The sequence below is a fragment of the Impatiens glandulifera genome, chromosome 6 (assembly GCF_907164915.1).
Source record: "Impatiens glandulifera chromosome 6, dImpGla2.1, whole genome shotgun sequence".
NCBI classification, from domain to species: domain Eukaryota; kingdom Viridiplantae; phylum Streptophyta; class Magnoliopsida; order Ericales; family Balsaminaceae; genus Impatiens; species Impatiens glandulifera.
Window position 1 is genome coordinate 15,714,908 of NC_061867.1, and position 23,693 is coordinate 15,738,600.

At 36.8% G+C, this 23,693-nt stretch overlaps 2 non-coding genes across 2 annotated transcripts; one reads left to right on the top strand and one right to left on the bottom strand.

Annotated features, from left to right (window-relative positions):
- Positions 1–20,976: 20,976 nt before the first annotated feature.
- Positions 20,977–21,079, bottom strand: LOC124944228. The gene has a single exon (XR_007099869.1). It is a non-coding gene; the product is annotated as a U6 spliceosomal RNA (small nuclear RNA).
- Positions 21,080–21,680: 601 nt separating this feature from the next.
- LOC124944227 lies at positions 21,681–21,795 on the top strand. Its single transcript, XR_007099868.1, has one exon. It is a non-coding gene; the product is annotated as a U5 spliceosomal RNA (small nuclear RNA).
- The last annotated feature ends 1,898 nt before the right edge of the window (positions 21,796–23,693 follow it).

Consider the following 23,693-nt stretch of genomic DNA (forward strand, 5'->3'; position numbering starts at 1 on the left):
CTTGGACCGAAGACTGGGAAAGTTTCAGAGAGATGTGGAGACAAATTTTCCTACCGCTCAAAATATTAAGTATAGATTCTTTCGACACCGTATGATTGGTTTGTTCGATTTTCTCTATTTCTTCACACATCGTTAAGAACTCAAACGAGTTTGTATTTTGAGTCACTCTTAAAAAATTTCAAGATTGTTCGATCATGTTCATTGAAATTTTAATTTTTATAAAATTTTCATATTTTTAATATCGAGATTCTCATTTAGTTGTATTAATTTTTTAAATGTTATTTTACATTATTTGTAAATTAATATATAACTTCTTGTTTGAATTAATGAGAATTAACTATTTATAAAAACAAAAATATATATAATCTATATATATAATAATTCTTAAAATTGGATTGTCGGGTCGAGACACGCACTTAATTTGGATCTTAGCGTGAAAGTAAATGGGTACTGTCCATATTGATCAAATCCACCTCGGTTTAATAAGAAAACAGATAAGACTTTTTATATTCCTTCTTTCATTTCTCTCTAATTAATAAATGAAATGTATAATCAACATTAACAATTTAATAAATTTTAAGAATAAAAAATTAATTTAATTATATTAGAATAATGGGTGTTCTTTAATAATATATATATATATATATATATATATATATATATATATATATATAATTCTACACCATTTTTTTAAATTATATAAATTTTTATTTCTTTTTCCTTTATATCTTTAATTAATAAATAAAATATTAATAATTCAAAATTTATTCAATTTTAAGAATAAAAAATTAATTTAATTATATTAACATAATAAGTTTGTTAAATCTAGTTAAATTGATTAAAATAAACTTAGGAAATAAGTTTATACATTGTTTTGATGATGCGCGAATGATTAAATAAAACTTAGTTATGCACAGACAAAGATGAAGAACTAGTTTTAATGATGCAAATGAATAAAAATAAGTTGTGAAATTGTTTATGCGCATGTACAACTTAAGAAAGCGTGAGTAGACGTCTTAGTGTTTAGTGCAAACAGACATCTTGGGCTAAGAAAACGTATTCAGACAGGTTGTTTGAAGAAGTGTGAGAAGACGCTTCAAGTCAAGCATACGGGTTGTCTAAAGAAGCGCATTCAAACGCCTTGATTTAGCAATGGTCTAAAGAAGCGTGTTCAGACGCATTGCTTTAATAATGGTCTAAAGAAGCATATTTAGATGTTTTGCTTCAATAGTTGTCTGAAGAAGAACTTTGTCCATCTGCACAGCTTATCAGTAGTAGCCTTGCTTTAATAGTCGTCTAAAGAAGAACTATGTTTATCAGATCAGTGAACAACAGCATTCGTTATAAGAAGATGTCGTAGTTATCTTATTATAACTACCACCGAGTGCTCAACCAATAGATAGTCAACATGTAATATATAAATCAGATTCGACCGTTATCTACACCTCAATAAAGGACAATCAAAGTACAACGTCGAATCCCTAAACTTATGAGCGGTGATCATTGTAGCTCTGGTACAACGGATCCCCGAATATCTGGATTTGATGTACGACGAATCTTTCTCGGTCATTTAACAATCCAAAAGTCAGAGTCGACCGTTGCTACGCTTCATTATAAATGAGCTTCAGAATACAACTGTGACTCTTCCAAAGATTGACATCTACAAGCAATATCACAATTGAGAATTTAAATAGTCAACAAGCTTTAAATTCTTACTCTCTCTCTCTAACTGTAAAAGTATACATTGTATAAGTTGAGAGTATATTCTTGTTGTAAGTTAAACAGAAAGTTATATGTTTAATAGAGTGAGTGTTAGGAGTTCAGAACAGGCAGTTGTTAAGACCTGAGTTCTGATTAGGTTTGTATCGGCGCTATATAAACCAACCAAAGTCTTTTAGTTGAATACTTCTAGAAACATAAGAAGGGGTGACGTAGGAGTTTTATCTCCGAACATCCATAAAACTCTGTGTCATTTACTTTTCGCATCTTTATGTCTTGCATTAGTAGCTTCAAATATAGCAAGCATTCCGCACTTGAAATCATTCAAGAGTTTGCGACAATTTGTGTAGAATAGAAATATGTTTTAAGTTCCCAACATGATTAAAACCGAATTAAAAGTTAAGAACACAACAACATTCAACCACATTCGATTGTTGTATCCGATCCTAATAGTGTTCGTCTATAGAATTTTTTAATAAATATTTATATATCAATAATTCTATTTGTATTAATTATTTTTATATTATTATATTATATTATATATATATATATATATATATATATATATATATGGACCATTTTTAAAAGTTATATATTATACATATAACAATCTATTTAAAATTTAATTTGCGATATATTTAAATAAAAATAAATTATTGTTTTAAATTATTTATCTACAATTTATATTTGACGAGTAACTAATATTTTTTATAATGAAAAAATAATTAAAAATAAATTAATCTTTTTTTATTATTTATCTATATTTTATATTGAAAATATAGTTTTAGCTTATTAAAAAATATGGTCTAATGTTATTTGTGAATTTTATAAAAAATATTAAAATTTCAAAATTTTATTAGTTATAAAATATATATACAATAACATTAATACACAAAATTATAAATAAAATACATCAGTCATAATGGTCTGATGGTTAAAGTGATCATCTTTCACATTCGATACAAGAGTTTGAATCCTTGCAAATGCAAATTTATGTAAATTATATTTGTGGATAAGAGGCCCACACTCGAGGCAAGGATTGTGAGGTGATGGTTGATTTGTCGTGAGATCACGAGATTAGCGGTCTATTGAGATTGATGGTTGGATTGCCAAAAGATAAGAGACCGGTAACATTAAGATTAAGTTGTGGTTTACTGATGGATAAGAGGATAGTTGGGTTGTGAAGGGATAAGTTGAGAGATTAGTAATATGAGAGACTAATTGAAAAATAATAAATATTGGTGATTAAATATATGAATGAGATTGATGGTCTACCAAAAAAAAAGTTAAGTTAAAGAGGTTAATGATATGATGAAATTGTTGGTTTGTCAAAAGTGAAATTAAAAGATGTTGATATTATTGAGATAGTTTGGTGTGAAAATGAGGTTACGAGATTAGTAATATGAGATGTATATTATGTAAAATATGATAATTTTGGTTGACCGAGGAATGAGGATAAAATCAGTGATTTTTTGATGAAATATAAAAACAACGTTGAATGAGAGAAGTAAGACGACCACTAGATTATCCCAACTATTGAAGCCCCTCATGTTTAGACCATAGATATTGTCGACAAAAAATGATGATGAAGACAATGAAAACGATAATGATGACGACGACGACAAAGATGTGAGTATTATTTGTTTCAACTTTGTAAATGTGAATTTTATTTAGGTTTGCAATGCAGTAACATTATACTAGTTGAAGAAATGAAAACAGTTATATTCAAATGATTGAAATAAGAAATAGAATTGATATTTAAATTCTAATTTCAATTCTACCCAAATTGGGATTAATTAAAAAAACTTATAAAATTTTAATTTAATTCTAATTTTTACGTTTAAAAAAATTATAATATATATTTATCTATATTATTAAGATATTGATAAATTATAACTTACTAAATATTAGTTCAGTCTATTAATTTTTTAAGTTCAAAAAAAATAATTTTTTTTTGATATGTTAACTTTTTTTTAATTAAAAAAATTTATTTCAAGAAAATACATTCGAACACTTAATTGTGTTGTAAATAATAAAATATTATTGTTTAAAAGATATAAAAAAAAATAATATTTAAAAATACAACTCCGACATAAAAATATTAAAATTGAGAATTATAAAAATACATTATTTTGAATTCCTTTAGAATTCTAATTCCAATTTTAAATGGTTTACCAAACTTAAAAATTCAAATTTCAAATCGAATTCCAAATCAAATGATTTTCATTGAGAATAAAAATGTTTGAAAATATAAAAACCAAAGAAAAATAACAACCAAAGGTCATAAAAACTTCTCCACCGTCTGATATTATATTCAGAATGAACCATGAGAGTTCTCGTCATTTTTGGATCTCATAATTTCTCTCACATTGAACCACCATTTGAGGAGTAATAAACAAACATATAACAAACCCACAAAATCAAACACAAAGAAGAAGATCAAATCAATTGATCTCAACATACAATGGAATATTCAAAGCCATTCATACTTCTTTCTCTTCTATTGTTAATTTCTCCAGCGATTTCCGATAATATTCTCGAAACAATCGCAACAACAGGACCACCAACAGGCTTAAATACTGCTTCAAATTCATCGTCATTATCATGTGCACAAAGTTTAATGTCTTGTCAATCGTACTTACATCATCCAGAGAATGATCCACCTGATTTGTGTTGCGGTCCTTTGAGAACAATGCTTGCAAATGATCAAAAATGTTTATGTGATTTCTTCACTGATGGACAGGTATTGCAAAGTATGGATGTTCCTAAAGAAAATGCTGTTAAACTTGCTCATGCTTGTGGATCTAACCCTGATACATCTGCTTGTAACAGTAAGTCTTCTTCGTATTCTAGAGAATTGGGAGGGAATGATGTGACGCAATTTGATTAGCACACAAAAAATAACAAAATTTCTCTATCTTCTCTCTCCTACCTTTTATCTTTTTTACAACCGTGACACATCATTTCCTCCCCGTTCCCTCCCTCAAATTCCCTCCCATATCACTCCTCCATATTCTATTTTCTATCTAGATTCAAAATAATCTTTGAATCTAAATAATCTTTGAATCTAAATTAATGATGTTGTTAGCTGGTTTGATTTTGGTTAGTTTGAATCAAATTTGATTATTTGAAATTTAAATAAATTCATATACATGTATCAAATATTTCTTGGTGATCAATAGGTACATCAAATAGCTCAACAACAAACCCTGGTTCATCATCTCCTTATGCTAGGATGGAGAGTAAGTTCTTAATCTATAGATTTTTTATACAATTATCTGCGTTTTTATTTATATTTTATTTTATAAATAAAAGACTCGAATAATTATACTTGTTTATTATTATAACCAAACATCTTCTTCAGATGCAGCTCCAATGAAAGGGGAATTAGGTTTGGGTGGTCATGCCATTATCACTGTCTTGGCCACCATGGTTATCTCATCTATTCAATGGTTTTGAGTAACCACACACATTAGGAAATGTTATTGGATGATGTGTTTATTACTGTTTTTTTATTCAGTAACTTAGTTAATAACAATTTTGTAGCTGTTTAATTGTTTTATTGTCTTATTAATATATATCTACTAGTTTAACTGTTTAGATATAAAAATTTACATAAAACATTTTTATAAAAATATAATTTATTTTAGTAATTTTAAGAACCTACATGACAACCCAACAACAACCATGTCTTTCACTTATAACGTTTAAGTAAAAATTGAATCACTATTGTCATTTGAGTTACGTTATTAGGTAGTTTATATTAGTTTTAACCTCAAAATTGTTGTTTTTTTTACATAAATCAATTAATAATAATTCAAAATAATATAATTAAAAGTTAGATTAGATATGACAACGGGTACCCTACTCGTCGGATAGTGAAGTATCCAACTTGTTTTTCATTTTACTACATGATCCCGACCTTAACGTGTATCTCTATTTCTATCTTCATTCCCGATTTTTTGTGTACCGATTCTTACTAAGTACTCTATGATCCGATTAAATACTTATAAGAACACTATGCTTGAAGAAAAAGGAAACAAAACTTTATTAAACAATAAATATATATTTTTTTGAAAATGGTCCATACAAAATGATATAAACGAGAGTCGTTTAAACTAAACAATATAAATATTACAAAAATTGAAAAAAAATATTTAAAAAGAATCACACTACATAAAAGTTTACCAATTAAAATAATAAGTATCTTTAAAATTAATAGTATTAAAATATTAAAAAAAGTAAATGAAAATATTAATTATACATATATTTATGATATAAATAGTGAATAAGATAACAAATGTGTTGCTACTAGGGTTTAAGAAAATTCATTAGAATTGAGTTTTTAAAAAAAGTAAAAAAAAAAATTAGAAAGGGTAGATGAAGAATGAAGAGTGAGGATAGAGAAGTAATATTTTATTATTAAAAAAATAGTTAAAATAAAGAGTAATAGAGAGAATGATTTTTTTTTTAAAGAATATTTTAAAAAATGGAATGGTGTGTGTGTGTGGATAATAGTACAAATAAATGATATATTTATAATAATATTTGTCATGGTGTTAGGATCTAGGTCGCCGCTGGTGGACCGGGGGTTGGACCGGTTAGCGGTTCTCACTCGTAGGGTGGTGGTTAATCCTGTTAGAGATTAACACCGGGGTTTCAATACTACACAACCTGTCACAAACCCTTGAACTAGGTTCAAGCGCGGAAGAGGTTTGCTTTCAGGTTGAAGCGGTACACGTGTATGATAGGCGGAGTCGGTTTCGGATGATGATGATTTGAAGGATGGTGGGTCGGTTTCGGCAATCTGGATACTCGGTATGGTTTAGTCGGTTTGGAGCGGTGTAGTTAGGTTAGTCGGTTATGTAATGAAGCCAACAGAAAGTAAATGACACAACAGATTTTATGGATGTTCGGAGATAAAACTCCTACGTCACCCCTTCCTCTCGAAACCGCGAGAAGGATATTCACTAAGGAATACAAATACAATCCGATCGAGACTTATTTCCTGCTCGATAACACTCTTACAATTCACACCGAAATTGTAACACACACTTAGAATTTAGCTCTTAGGCTTTCTTAGAATACCACACTGTTATCACTTATAGTAAATGCTTTCAACGCTTCACTTGTCTCACTTAATATCTCTTAATGTCGCACAGTATCCCGCTTTGTAACTGCATTTACTCTTCTGCAACTGTCTCCTTTTATAGGTGAAGTATGCCAACGGTCATATTTCAAGGCCTTGAATCTGATTGGCTGGTCAGCTGTGCAGTGATTCAGTGTCTCAGACCTGCCGGTCTTCTCCTCAGACCTGACAGTCAATCTCAGACCTGGCATCCTGTTTCAGACCTGCCGGTCTGTAAAGCAAACCTGCTGGGTTTGTCTTTTACTCAATGTAGGCACTGTCTGCTTGGACAGTTGTCTGTACTTTGAAGATTTCCTTTCTGGCTTATCCCGAAGTAGAAGGATCCGGTAGTACTGTTTTCTGCAGCCTACAGTCTTTCCTCAGACTTGCATGGATATGGAAGTATTCAGTCTGTTCCTTTGGTATCATTCTCAACAGATACCCAAAGTGTCTTCTTGTGCAGGTCGGCCTCTTGACTTGGCCTAGGTTGACCATTTGACTTGGCCGAATATCTTTTGATGGTGAAGTGACCGGGCTTCCTCCGGTCTTGTGGATTGATCGGCTTTTGAGCTTTGGCTTTTAGGCTTTGGCCGATCCATCCTCTGTGCGGTCACGTACCGAATGCTCTTGATTGGTTTGGTATCTTGACCGGTTTGGTACCTTGACTTGGTTTTCTTATTCATCCGGTCCGGTTCCTTGTTCCTGCATGGGAAGTTTGTTTAAGTTAGGTTTATTTGAACCGGTATGAATTTATCTAACAATTTCTCCCTTTTTGATTATTTTATTTAAAATTATCAAAATTATGTAAGAATGCAACCGTAGGCCGGTTGTTTTGTTTGGCCGATTTTTGAAAAAGACTTAGAGAATTTTTCGAAAAATTTTAAGGGACCGGTTGTTTTGTTTGGCCGATTTTTGAAAAAGACTTAGAGAATTTTTCGAAAAATTTTAAGGGAGGGGTTTAAAAGAATCTCTGCTTTTGGAAGAATCTCTATAATTTATCTAACAATTTCTCCCTTTTTGATCATTTTATTTAAAATTATCAAAATTATGTAAGAATGCAAAATAAGGCCGGTATTCAAAAATAACTTTATATATATTTATAGCGAACCGAAAAAGACAAAGCCTAAAAACTTAAGACGAATAAGAAAGGAAGGAGAGTCCCTATTCTGAGTCCGTGAATTCGTAGGCGCTCTTCTTTCTCTTTGGTGGTGCTGGCGGTTGCGGTTGAGAGGATTGTGGCCTTTTTGATCGAGACCGCAACTGTTCTACGACCTCTTCCTCGATTAGGTCTTCTTGCTGTGAGGGGCCTGTTTCAGCTGGTTCAGAGATCGTGTTGAGCGTCTCGAGGATTCGAACTTTCTTACTGGCCGGCCTCTTTCTTTTCTTTGATGCCGAAGCTGAGGCTGCCGGTGCTGAAACGGAAGTTGCTGGCGCTGAAGCGGAAGCGGCTGCCTTCTTCTTTTTCTCATTTTCCTTTGCAAAGCCCGTCAGCCTTTGTTGCTCCGTTTCTAATCGTTCGGCATCCGCCGCAACCTGTCTTGCCAATTTCTCAGCATATCCTGGATACATGATCTCAGCCCTTTGTATTCTTTCGGCCTCTATTTCGTCTTCGGTCAGCTGAGTCGCCCGTTGCGCCTCTTTGTCTCTGCTAACCTCGGCGTCCAGCCTTTCCTGGACTCTCTTAGCAACCAGAGCATCGGCCTCTATAGCAGCGGCATCCGCGGCTTCCTTACCTTTCAGGATCTCGGCCATTTGTGCAGTGAGTGCCTTTACCTCGGCCTCGAGATCTTCGTTCTTCTTTTCCAGTGCCGAGACTCGTTCAATTGTTGGGTCGACCCGTTCGAAATCCTTCTTTAATTCCGAAGTGAGACCCTCCAGAGCTAAAATATGCTGAGCACAGTTTGCTCGCTCACCGGCCTCTTCCCATAGTCCGGTGGTAAGTTGCTCCAGGCGCGTTTGATGATGATCCACAACTTTCTTTGTCACATCGACGAACTGCATGGCCGAATCGAAAGCGGTCTCACATCTATCCTTGAGCGGTTGAAGCTTGGAGACGTTGTGTTCAGTTATTCGGTCATCAATCTTCTCTGATGTTGATGCTTCAAATTGCCGGAGTCGGTCCTCAATCCGCTTTGAAACAACCACTTCAAATTTTTGAAATAGGTCATCAATCCATTCCTTAGGAGGAACGAAGACGGTGGTTGCCGGTGGAGGAGTGGGAGCGGACTGCTCGGTCTGATTAGGGTCGGCTCTCTCAACATCGGAGTCCAGTATTTCAACAACCTCAGTAGGTGTTTCTAATGTGACCGTCTTCTCCAAGGCCAGTGCCGCATTTTTCAGGATCGGTACCTCGACATCCTCTAAAGATTGTACCTCAACAGTTCTTGGAGACGGTACCTCATCAGTTCTTGGTACCTCATCATCATCTGGCATCGGAGTCTCAAAGTCCCTCGGTGTCGCGGTGTCTTCCCTTGAAGTTGATGCCCAGTCCATTTGAAAATCTTCGACGACCGGAGCGGTATATACTAGAACTTGTTTCTGAACGCAGATTGCTTCTAACCGCGCTATCTCTTGGTGTAACTCCAATTTGCCTTTTTCGAGCTTTTCTACTACTAGCGGTGCTACGGTAGACACCGATCCCTCTTCGGCATATTCTTCCTTAATCTTTCTGATACGCTTTCTTATCTGTCGAAGCTGACTTCTCGGTATCAGCAGGCCAGTTCGGCATTGTACCTCATGAATGGTATTGGATTTTGTGAGGCTTAAGATATGGTCTTCCACTTCCTCCAATCTGTTGATGCATTTTACCGAATCGAAATCCTGTAGGATATCTTTATATTTAGAGTTGAACCGGTAATCGTGCCATTCCAAGTACAAACTGATAACGTCCACGTTTCTTTTGATAATGCCCTGAAAGATATTCTGGGCTAGTCTTTCGGCCTCGGCCTCATCGGCTTCTTCCCTGCTGAGGCCTTCTTGATCGGCTCCCTCATGATTCCCTTCCCCATCCTCGGTGGTCTGAGGGTTGAAACTTTGTTCGGCATCGGTCGGAGTCCGAGCCGAGAGATCGTCCTCCTGATCCGTTCTATACTCGGTTCCTTCTGTTTCGGCTTCCTCATCAGCCCACTCCTCATCCTCTGTTTGTTGAGGAGGTTCTTCGAAAACTACCTTTTCCTTCCTCTTTCCTCCGGTGTTTTCTTTCGCCGGGGTCTTTTTCTTTGCGGCTTTCTTCTTTTGGCCATCTGTGGAGCTTGAAGCCGACGGCTTTCGTGGAAGAAATTGCTTTGATCGAATGATGCTGCTTTTTCGTATTCCAACACCGGGACCGACTTTGATCTTCAGATGTAAGAAGATTTTGCCGAGTTGGACTGCATATCCCCAAGATCTGTCCGAGCCCGGTCTTACCATTCCCATAAGGTTGCTGAACACCGCCCTTGCCCAGTTAATCTCCGTTCCATCCATCAGACGAAAAATCATCTTTATTTTGTCCCTGGTTAGATTACTGAAGTTTCCTCCCCTTGCCAGGATCGCCCTGGCAAAGACGTCACATGCCGGAATGAGCTCCGGTCTCAGCATTTGTTTCTTGCCGGATGTAGTAAGCGGTTCGTTGGTTGCCGATAGAAGTTGGCAGGCTGTTCTATATGTATCCTCGTCCATTTCTGCCATAGCATCCATGCCGGTAGTTGGGAGACGCAAACTCTCGGCCACTACTGCCTCGGTAATCTCTATTTGAGAACCGCACACCGTTGCGAGGATCCTGTCGTAGGAGATGGTTGCGGTTTTGAAGAACTCTTCTACCGCTTCCTTGTATATTATGTGAGGACCGTTAAGTAGATGTTCCAAACCGGTCTCAATCAGCCGGTTAGCTACTTCTTTTGCCTCGGTCGTTCCATATTGCCGAATCTCCTCAAAATCTACTTGAGAATATAATTTGAACAATGCCGCATCACGACGAACCATGTTTTGAGGATTCTGAAAATGAAAGAAATCGGCTTCGAAGGATTTTAGAAGTGTAGAGAGAGAAAGTGAATTTGTGAGAATGAAGAAGAATATGACGAAGGCCCCCTTTTATAGGCACGGTTTGGAAGCCAAACCGTCCCATCACGAATGGGCGGGAAATTTCCCTCCAAAATGAAATGTGTCAGTCTGAGCGGTTTCGTACGAAACGGTGGGCGGTTTTGTTAGGCGGGAGATTTCCCTCCAAAATTTTGGCTATGTCATCGGTGACGCAATCTTTTCCTTGATACCGAATGACGGATCGGTTTCTAATAGTGTTTCGGCTATTTTGATTGCTCGGTGTTTAGCAGTTTTAAACATTTTATGAAACCGGATACGAACGATATGATGCCGGTTATGTTAGATAAATGCAAGAAGTAAAGAGAGGCGATCAAGACTGAAACAATATTTTATTATAATTGAAACCGATAGGATCGAAAGGAAGACATTTAAATAAAGATGTTTAACCAGTAAACACGAATTTGGAGTACTTTTCCACCACGGCATCTTTATCGAGAATGTTTGAGGGGGATGCCGGTGTGCCCGGTCCAAAGTCTGGCCGGTACTTGAGGATGAACTTGCTGATGTGTGGTGCGAAGCCGAGACCTTTCTTGGTCCGCACCATTTTCCTCAAAGTTTGAAAAAGGACCGCTGCCCAATTGATGGGCGTGTGGTTGTAGATGTGGGTCATCATATTATAGGTATTCTTTGAGAACCGCTGATTTACAGATTGGCACAGAATGGACCGAGTGACAATCTCAAGAAGTAGTTGAGTGCTTTTACCGAGGCGGGTTTTTAACCCATAGGTTTCCACCGTCTCGAAGGTTCCTAAGCAGCGGTACACATAGTAGTACTCATCAGTGCCCACCAAGGCCGGAAAGTCAGAGAACCCTTCTTTGGGCAGATTGAAGAGGGAGGCAAATTCGGCTTCATCAAGCCGGAAGGTATGATTCCTTACAGTGGTTACAATGCGGTCTCCCCAGTTGACCGCATTTCTGAAGAATTCCTTTACATCCTCAGTTAGTATGGGGCCGGATTCGGCAAGGAAGGCTTGAAGACCGGTAACAATGAGACTTTCAAACATGTGTTTCTTTGGGTGATCGTAGTCCCATTCGGCCAAGCATGAGCCGAAGTCAACACTTAGAAAATTTCCCAAAGTTCGGCTTGGCATGATGATGATGTAGAGAGAGAGAGAGATTCAAGAGGGTGCAAGTGATCGTGAATGTGAGAAAGTGAAGAGAGAATGGCTCCTTATATAGAATTGTTTTTGGAGGGAAAATCAGAGCATTGATTGTTGGTTTTGTCTTATTAAGGGAAAGAATCTTTTCCTTTCCAAAGTGCATTGGGAAGTAGCGGTTTGCAGATCTCGAGATAAATATTTGTTGGAAAGTAACTAGATTAGTTGGGAATTAAGTGTGCAGGTGGTTAGGAGTTATCTCATTAAATTGGAACATCTCATTAAATGCATTTAACACATAATGATATATATCAGATGGAGACCGAAGACGGTAGAGACAACACCGAAAATGACATACATAAATGATGAAGTAGCATACATAGAACCGAAGTGGACATGGATGAGGCCGATATGGTTAATGGTGCATCCGGTACATGCAGCAAAACGACCGGATGCAAGAAGGAGTGATCTAATGGTTCCTCCTCTCTTCAACCCGATCGTAGAACGAGTCGATGATTTCCTTGGTGAACACTTGGCTGCGGTCCAAACCTTCGCCTGGACAGGTTGGGACCCCGAGCTCCTCAAACAGCCGGCTGATCTGGGGAATGAACGCCACTGACCTGGTGCCGATTATCCAGATCAGGGCATCGAACAGCACCCTGGACCAGTTGACTGGTGTCCTCGTTATAATGGCTGCCATCATATTGAACGTTACCGTGCAATATGTGTGGGTTACATCTTTCCCGAGGATGCTCCTCCCTATTATGTCATTGAGGAGCTGGTATTCAGCCCTCAAAGGATATTTGGAGCCGTGATCATCGACGGGCTCATCTGACCGAGAGAGGGAGAGAGAAACTTCAGCCTTGGTGTCGGCTGGAGGATTAAGGTCCGTGAGCCCTTGTTTGGGCAGATTGAAGCACCGAGCAAAGTCTTGCTCGGTGAAGTCAAAGATGGCACCCCTAACTTTTGATTGAATGTGGGTGTTGAAGTAGGGTGTCCCCCGGTACACCCTGGCATTGTTGAAGAACTCAATGACGGACTGAGGATAGATGAGTTGATTATCATCTAGGAAGTACTGGAGACCGGTATCCTCCAGTTGTTTGATCATTCGGTATAGATCATAGTGATCTGTACTGGAGCATGATTCGAAGTTCACTTGTAGGATGTTTGTGAAGGTAGACATTGTCAGGATGCCTTAGAGAGAGAGATGATGTTCTTGTGAGTTTCTTTGCTTTAGTGAGGGAAAGAGTGTATTGAGTTGTGAGTGATTAAGTGAAATAATGCTTCCTTTAAATACTGTTTTTGGGGCTAACCTATTGTCCAGACATTAAATGGAATGACCTGTATTAACTGTAGGATAAAAGGTTATTCACCAAAATGGGTATGCTTGCAGTCTAGGTGTCGGTCATAGGCCTGAACCGTGAAAGATATCAAAAGATCTTCACGTCTTTTTAGGCGCGACCAGTTTTCTTTGAAAAGGAAACATTTCAGAGCAGATATCTATAAACATTGGTAGTTGTTCCTCATCTGTGAAATTCAAATAATCTGGGATGACCTGCTTCCGAACCGGTCAGTCATCAGTTGTTCATCCCGATGCGGTTAGCTGGTGTTTCCACCAAGTAACCGGTCGGTTTACTCTTTCTGATGAGCTGGGCGGTTCTTCCATAGGCATCTTGAGAATTCAAAGATCAGCAGCTTTAAGAAGAACTACTTGTTTTATCTGTCGAAGCCGGTGTTCCTTTTTAAGTATCCTTAGGAAGGATCTGACTGATATCGGTTAAACCGAGAGTAAGTCTAAATTGAGAGAACTTAGCTTCCTGTAGAGGCTTTGTGAAGATATCGGCTACTTGTTGATCGGTGGGTACGTATTCCAGCCGGATATGCTTCAGCGTGACGTGCTCTCGAATGAAATGATGTCTTATGTCGATATGCTTGGTTCTGGAATGGAGAACCGGGTTGTATGTAATCGCAATTGCACTTGTGTTGTCACAGAAAATTGGGGACTCTTCGGCTGTAATACCGAAGTCCTTCAGCTGCTGTTGGATCCAGAGAAGTTGAGAACAGCAACTTCCGGCCGCCAAGTATTCAGCTTCCGCGGTTGATGTAGCCACGGATGTCTGCTTCTTGCTATGCCATGATACCAGTCGGTCACCAAGGAACTGACATGTTCCGCTGGTGCTCTTTCTGTCAATCTTGCAGCCTGCATAGTCTGCGTCTGAATAGCTCGTTAGATTGAATGATGAGTCCTTTGGGTACCACAGACCGACATCAGGTGTGCCCTTTAGATACTTCAGGATCCTCTTTGCGGCTGTGTAATGGGATTGCTTTGGATTTGCTTGAAATCTCCCACATACACCAACTGCAAACAGGATGTCCGGTCTGCTTGCTGTCAGATATAGCAGGGAACCGATCATGCCCCGGTATGCAATCTGATCTACTGATTGCCCTTCATCATCTCTGTCCAATTTAATGGATGAACTCATTGGAGTGGCCGCCGAGGAGCAGGTGTCCATACCGAATTTCTTTAGAAGCTCCTTGGTATATTTCGGTTGACTAATGAATGTTCCTTCCTTGAGTTGCTTAACCTGAAGACCTAGGAAGAAACTTAATTCTCCCATCATACTCATTTCAAATTTGTCAGTCATCATTTTTGAAAATTTGTCACAGAGCTTGGGGTCAGTGGAACCAAAAATAATATCATCTACGTAGATTTGAACAAGTAGGATATGTTCCTTCTTTTCAAATTTGAACAAGGTCTTATCCACTGAACCGATGGTGAAGTCATGCTCTACTAGAAATGCGGTTAGCGTATCATACCAGGCTCTTGGTGCTTGCTTTAGACCGTATAAAGCTTTGTTCAGCCGGTATACATGGTTTGGAAGTGCAGCGTTCTTGAAGCCGGGTGGTTGTTCAACATACACTTCCTCTCGTATATCACCGTTCAAAAATGCACTTTTAACATCCATTTGAAAAACTTTGAAATTTTTGAAAGCAGCAAATGCAAGAAAAATCCTAATGGCTTCAATCCTGGCTACAGGAGCAAATGACTCTTCAAAGTCAATGCCTTCTTCCTGTTTGTAGCCTTGAGCCACTAATCTGGCTTTGTTCCTCGTGACCAAACCGTCCTCATTGAGTTTGTTTCTGAATACCCATCTTGTTCCTATGACCGATTTATCTTTCGGTCTGGGAACTAAGTACCAGACTTTACTACTCTCGAACTGGTTTAGTTCTTCTTGCATTCCCAAGATCCAGTCCGGATCTGACAATGCTTCATCTATTCTTTTCGGTTCAATCTGGGATATAAAAGCAGAGTTAAAATATCCTTCCAGAAGTTGACTCCTAGTTCGAACAGGTTCTGAAGGGTCACCTATAATTTGCTCAGGAGGATGTTTACTGTTTCTTCTGAGATTCAGTTCAAGGGTGTCTACCGAGTTACCGTTTAATTGATCAAGGCTAGACATGTCGGTAGGCTGACCAAGATTGTCAGACCGACCGGCTTCCTCGGGTTGGACCGAAGTGTCAGCTTCCTGTTGTGAAACAGCTTGATCCGGCTGGGTATCAATATTACCCATTAGGTCATGGACAAATCCCCTGAAGACCGGGGTCTCATCTTCGCTATCAGAATGAATATCGTTATTTTCCAGTCTGTTATGTAGATCAAAGCACGAAGCAGTGTTGCTTTCAACCGATTCATCGAAAACAACGTGAATTGTTTCCTCCATGGTTGCAGTTCTATTGTTGTACACTCTATATGCTTTGCTTACTGAAGAGTATCCCAGCATAATGCCGGTGTCGGTCTTTGCATCAAAAGCAGTGAGTTGAGTTTTACCATTATTATGAATATAACATTTACAGCCGAAAATCCTGAGGTATTTAAGTTTAGGAACTCTGTTAAAATAAACCTCATATGGTGTTTTGTTGTGAAATCTGTTTATCAAAGACCGATTTTGTGTATGGCATGCAGTGTTGATAGCTTCAGCCCAATATTTCTGAGCAATGCCGGAGTCGGCTATCATGGACCGTGCGGCTTCCTTGAGAGTCCGGTTTCTTCTCTCGGCCAGGCCATTTTGTTGAGGAGTCCTAGCACTAGACAACTCGTGTCTAATGCCGGATTCATCAAGATATGCAGTTAATGTGCTATTAGTAAATTCGGTACCTCTATCGCTTCGAATGCAATTTATACGAGTTGATTTTTCATTTTGCAAACGCTTAAGGAGGTTGATTAGGTTTGATACCGTTTCACGTTTAGATGGTAAAAATATTACCCATGTATATCTAGAGTAATCATCAATAACTACCATGGTGTAAAGCATACCTCCTAGACTAATGACCTGAATCGGTCCAAATAAATCCATGTGAAGAAGATCTAGGCATCGGCTAGATTGGAGATTTCCTTTGCTCTTAAATGGTGACCTAGTTTGTTTACCCATCTGGCATGCTGAACAAACCTTATCCTGGTTAAATACTATATCTGGGATGCCTTCAACTAATTTCTTCCCACGAATGTAGTTTAATGTTTTCATGTTTAGGTGGTTTAATCTTTTGTGCCATAGCCAGGTTTGATCAGTTTTAGCTATCATGCATATAGGATGTTCTACTCTAGTTTTCCAGTCTACCTTGTAGATGTTACCTATCCTATTTCCGGTTAGTAGTACTATTCCTTGAGAGTTCTTAACTAAGCATGCATGTTTAAGGAATTCTACTGTGTATCCGGCATCACACATTTGGCTAATGCTAAGTAGATTAAAACGTAGGTTTTCAACTAGAAGTACATTATCAATAGTTAGGTTACCATGGACAATCTTACCCTTGCCCACGGTTTTACCTTTAGAGTTGTCACCGAAAGTGATTGGAGCACCGGTTACTGATCTAATGTCGGTTAGCAGATTGCTATTTCCGGTCATGTGCCTGGAGCAACCACTGTCCAAGAACCATTCAGAGTTTCCTAGCCGTTTCTTTGGATCCTGCAAAAATTACATATTTACAACTATTTGGTACCCACATTTACTTGGGTCCACATGTGATTAGTCCCTTAGGTACCCAAACCTTGATAAGTCGAACAGTCTTCTTTGCTAAAGTTTCAACTGTTCTCCTCACACTTGGTCTGGTGTATTTCGGTTTCCCTACAGATGACCTAAATGATGATGGTCTTTGGTTTGATGATCTATAGTTTGATCTACGTGGTTCAGGGAAATCTTTCTTATATTTGAGGATTTCTGCTTTTCTTTTCTCAAGGTCGAGCCATGAATCGGTTGGACCAACATAATCGTACTTTGTCTTTTCTTCCCTATAATACGCGGTCTCCTCTTCTTCAGCTGTACAGGTGCTCTTAAGAAATTTTATAAAGGGAAGGTTTCCTTTTGTAAGCTTTGCTTTCCATATGGATTTTCGGTCTTTAGATCTGGTCTCTGTGTACCCTAGGCCATTCTTACAACGTGGATGCCTGTATTCTTTATTCAGGTTCTTTACTATATCGCTAGATCTCCTATAGGCGGCCATCGTATACTGAAATCTGGCATTCTCTTTCTCGGTTAGTTCTCTAGTCGACTCACTGGGTTGTTCGATCTTAAGGTCTAATTCGGTTTCTAGGGTATGAGTATCATCAGGTTGTATGGCTTCCGGTTCGGTTATGATGGGTACCTCTGGTTCTACTGGGATAGGTACTATGGGATCGGTTTTGATGTTGAGGTGCTTAGGTAACATGGTCAATAGGTTCTTATATTCTTCTACCATGTCATTCAATGCTTCATATAACTCATCTTTAGTGAATTCATCACAAGGAGAGTCAAATACCTGTTCCTCATTTGCCATGAGACATGTGAGGTCATCGTCACTGTCACTGTGAGCCCATAGGCTTCCTCCATCATCGGCTATCAGTGCTTTCGGTACTTCACTTCCTTCACCGGTTTGTTGATAGTTGTTCCGGTTATTTTGGTAGTCTGGTTTCTGGGTATCTCTCCTTGGTTTCCTGCATTCCCACTTAAAATGTCCCATACAGTTACAGTTATAACATCTTACATTGGATTTGTCACCATAGTAGTTATTTGTCGGTTGGCTCCTTTTCATGAACCTCCCAAACTTCTGTGCAAGCATTGCCATGGCGTCCTCAGTAAACTGTTCGGCGGTTCTGATCGGTGCAGGTGCAGGAGTCGGTACCGGTGCAGGTGTAGATATAGGGGTAGGGACAGGTGCAGCCGGTTCCGTAGATGTGAACAGTGCTCTGGTTGACGTTGAGGCCGAGACTTCCTCTTCAGTTCTGGAATTCATCTCGAACTCATATGCCTTAAGATCTTCGAACACGTCGTATAATTTCATCTTACGTAGGCTCTTTGATTCTCTCATAACCATCGTCTTTATATCCCAGGCACTTGGAAGAGACCTTAAAACCTTCATGATGACCTCTTTGTTGTCATACTTCTTACCCAGATTTGCCAACTCATCTAATACACCAGTGAACCGGTCACTGTATTCTTTCATAGTTTCCCCTGGTTTCATTTTGATGCTTTCAAACCTCTGTGTGGCCACCATTATCTTGTTCTCTTTGGTTCTTTCATTTCCCTCAAAGATCTGGATAACCGTGTTCCATGTCTCCTTCGCGGTTTGGCAGTCTCTGATCTTGCAGTATGTGTTTCTGTCCACGCTGTTGGAGATCCGGTTTCTTGCATGGTTGTCCAGATTGTTCCTTCTCCTATCTTCAGCCGTCCATTCTTTTCTGTCTTTATCAATGACTATCGGTCCTTCGGTTAGAATGAATTCCATTTCATCATCCAAGGTGACTAGATGCAGGTGCATGCGTGCCTTCCAGTTGGCAAAGTCATCACCTTCTAGCATTGGAGGCCTATCTTGATACATGTTTGCTTGAGTATTGAAACTAACTGCTCTGATACCAATTGTTAGGATCTAGGTCGCCGCTGGTGGACCGGGGGTTGGACCGGTTAGCGGTTCTCACTCGTAGGGTGGTGGTTAATCCTGTTAGAGATTAACACCGGGGTTTCAATACTACACAACCTGTCACAAACCCTTGAACTAGGTTCAAGCGCGGAAGAGGTTTGCTTTCAGGTTGAAGCGGTACACGTGTATGATAGGCGGAGTCGGTTTCGGATGATGATGATTTGAAGGATGGTGGGTCGGTTTCGGCAATCTGGATACTCGGTATGGTTTAGTCGGTTTGGAGCGGTGTAGTTAGGTTAGTCGGTTATGTAATGAAGCCAACAGAAAGTAAATGACACAACAGATTTTATGGATGTTCGGAGATAAAACTCCTACGTCACCCCTTCCTCTCGAAACCGCGAGAAGGATATTCACTAAGGAATACAAATACAATCCGATCGAGACTTATTTCCTGCTCGATAACACTCTTACAATTCACACCGAAATTGTAACACACACTTAGAATTTAGCTCTTAGGCTTTCTTAGAATACCACACTGTTATCACTTATAGTAAATGCTTTCAACGCTTCACTTGTCTCACTTAATATCTCTTAATGTCGCACAGTATCCCGCTTTGTAACTGCATTTACTCTTCTGCAACTGCCTCCTTTTATAGGTGAAGTATGCCAACGGTCATATTTCAAGGCCTTGAATCTGATTGGCTGGTCAGCTGTGCAGTGATTCAGTGTCTCAGACCTGCCGGTCTTCTCCTCAGACCTGACAGTCAATCTCAGACCTGGCATCCTGTTTCAGACCTGCCGGTCTGTAAAGCAAACCTGCTGGGTTTGTCTTTTACTCAATGTAGGCACTGTCTGCTTGGACAGTTGTCTGTACTTTGAAGATTTCCTTTCTGGCTTATCCCGAAGTAGAAGGATCCGGTAGTACTGTTTTCTGCAGCCTACAGTCTTTCCTCAGACTTGCATGGATATGGAAGTATTCAGTCTGTTCCTTTGGTATCATTCTCAACAGATACCCAAAGTGTCTTCTTGTGCAGGTCGGCCTCTTGACTTGGCCTAGGTTGACCATTTGACTTGGCCGAATATCTTTTGATGGTGAAGTGACCGGGCTTCCTCCGGTCTTGTGGATTGATCGGCTTTTGAGCTTTGGCTTTTAGGCTTTGGCCGATCCATCCTCTGTGCGGTCACGTACCGAATGCTCTTGATTGGTTTGGTATCTTGACCGGTTTGGTACCTTGACTTGGTTTTCTTATTCATCCGGTCCGGTTCCTTGTTCCTGCATGGGAAGTTTGTTTAAGTTAGGTTTATTTGAACCGGTATGAATTTATCTAACACATGGGTATTTGAAATTTCATTAAACATTAATAAAAAAAATAATTCAATCATTTATTGATTTGTGCATTTCATTCTTGAGGTGTCCCACATTGTTAAGTGAAGTGAAAATAATGATAAAAAAGTGAGGTGTCCCACATTGTCAAGTGAAGTGAAAATAGAGACCCAATAGAATTATAAAAAGGAGTTGGTAATATTAGGAATTTATGAAGCCAAACATCTAACTCAAAGTGAACTATTTTTTCGCCTTTTACTAAAGAATATCTTGTGTTTGCAATTTGTAATAAACAAAATTATTTCATTTTTTATTTATCATCTCTTTGAATTATAAACTTCATAATATCTTATTTCTATATTACTATTACAGATCATAGTTAATTCTCCTCAAATTTATAATTTTTCTATGCATGAGAAAGAATTTTATAGAAAACTTCGTCATTTCATTTAGTTAGAAGATTAGAAGAGCAAAACAAAGTGCTACTAACTATTAACAGCTCGTCTTTTTTATTTACAATTTCAAAAATGTCCCTGCAAACATATAAACAAAAAACTAATTTATATTATGTCCGATAGAGAGGAAGAAACATAATTGTATTAAATGTTACTTGAAGAAACATAATTGTATTAAATGTTACTTGACGACGAAAATTTCAAAAATGTCACTGCAAATATATAAACAAAAAAGTAATTTATATTATGTCCAATTGTCGGCGTACGTAATAGAGGAAGGGTAAAAAAAAATTTGGACCATTTCTCGATTTGTGCGTGTCATCCTTGCGCAGGGGCCATGCTAATCTTCTCTGTATCGTTCCAATTTTATCGGATGTCCCCGAAGGGACATACACTTGTCTCGTTCTCATTCTTAAAAAGACTCTATAATTTAGTTAGAGTATCGATGTGGGATCTTTTGTAGCAAATAAATGGACAATTTATATTCCTTGTACTAGAAGGCTAGAATGAGCTTTTATAAGGAACATAAATTTCTCTATAGCTACTTCAAAACTTGTGGCTAGGTTTTTTCTTGGAGTATATGGATTTTAAGAGAAAAAAGAATGGGGAGCTACCCCTTGCGCAATGTCGATAGAGTGTTGGATGACTCTATTTATATAACTAAATTTAGTCATAATGACTAACATAAGTTTATTAAATATCAAATACGAGATAATTTTTTTGAAAATAATTATAATCTTGTTTTGGTCATAATTTTTTCGTTTCAACTACAATTGTAATGAGTCTTGACTTATTGAGTTGGTAAGGGCCTTATATATTATCATAATTTTAAGAAATTTGTATTGATTTCTTATTTCGTAAAAGTTATTTTCAAACTCTTAGGATGTCCACTCAAGTGGTATAGAGTAAAACAAAATATTTATTATTAATTACTCCCAGGTTCCGAAACCTTCGAGGACCCTGGGAGTTGGTGATATTAGGAAGTTACGAAACTAAACACCGAACACAAAGCAAATATTCTTTCGCCTTTTATTAAAGAATACTTTGTGTTCTTTGCAATACGTGGCATACGCCTATTTTTGTTGGTTCCTCTAATTAAGGCATCCTACAACTAAGTTTAAACTTTGTTTTTTTCCTTATTGTATCTCTAATATATTTTAAAATTTTAGTTTGTATTATTGATTAATGTATTATTTCAATTATACTTTACAAAAGTTTGTAATAAACAAAATTATTTCATTTTTTATTTGTCATATCTTTTTGAATTATAAACTTTATAATATCTTATTTCTGTATTACTATTATAAATCATAGTTAAAGGTACATAAATTCTTGTATAGCTCCTTCAAAACTTGTGGCTAGGTTTTTCCTAATGTTCGAATGCTAGAATGAGCTTTTTTTTTTTTTTTAAGAGACATACACTTTGTTTTTTAATCTTATCTTTAATGTATTAAGAAAATTTAGTTCATATGGTTGATTATTGTATTATTTAATTATACTTTACAAAATGTTTGTAATAAACAAAATTATTTCACTTTATTTGACACATCCCCTTTGAATTATAATCTTTCCTCATATTTTATTTTAAGATTGCAATGATTATTTTTTTAGGTCATAATTAATTCTCTTTAAATTCAGCCATTTGGAAATACTTTGAAACAATTTATAATTGGAGTTGTTGTGTCTTCAGTTCCATATCTTCCTCTCCCTTAAAAGTTTGGCCACAATAATAAATTTATTATATCTAAAAAATTATTTCACTTCATTTTTATTTATTATATAAAATAATATTATTTTTTAAAATATTAATTATTATTTTTTAGATGCTTTCAGTCCCAACCTCCAACTCAATACAGAAACAAAATATTAAAAAAAGTGTATGCAAGATTTTACAAAAAGAAAAAACTTCATATAAACTCCTTTTTTTTTCTTCTAAATTCCGAGACATAATATTAAAGTATGTGAAGTTATGGTAGGATAAAAAGATTGTGTCTCAAAGTGTTTATTATCTCTTACTGTTATGGTAGTATAATAAAGTTGTACTATAGTCTACATATCTCAGGTAATCTTGCATTTTATAAATGGACAAAGAACTCAGTCATCAATATTGATCACTTTATTCAAAATAATTATTGTAAGACTTGAAATACCAGCTTACGATAAAACTTTTTCGTTGATTTAACTATAATATTGACTATAAATATTTTTATAGTCAATCATAAACCTCGAATAATTTATAACAGGATTTGTAATCAATAGTTACATATTGTGTTTGTTGATTTTATTCTAAACTATATAATTTAATTAATCATTCAACAAGATCATTATTATTCGTATGGATATAAAGTCTTAACTTTTTTTATACTATAGAGAACATTATATTTTTTGATAAAATAATTTATTTTAGATAAATGTGTAAAAATTATTAATATATAATGATAAATAAATAAATTTAAATAGAGCATATAAATAAATTTATAACCATGGACTAGTAACATTTTTTAAACGAAAAAGTCTAAATTTATAAAAAAAAAATATATATTTAAAATAGTATATATATATATATGGTGCGTAAATGTGATTTTGAAAGTTGGTAAATTAAGAGTAACAAAATACATTTTAGTTTATATCTCTAGAATAATAAATTGTTCCTAAATTGAAAGGTCATTTTTTCTTTGTATTTATGGTGATATCGTTTTTCTTTCTATAATTCAAAATTTAGTTGATGTTGTTTTTTGTTTGGTTCGATATTTTGTTTAACTGTATCGATTTTTTTCGTCTCGGATATTTGTAGTTTGAATAATATTCACAATCGTTGGTGAGTCGTTTGTTGCTCATAGCCTTCGATTGTGTTAATAATCATTTATCGAGTTCGTGTTTGTCTCTTTCTTTACCAAAAATAGATGAAATAATCGGATTTAAATTTCATTTTTTTTAACAAAAGCTACTATATTTGATCTTTCATATGGAGAATCTCATACAAATATTCTCACATAATATAAT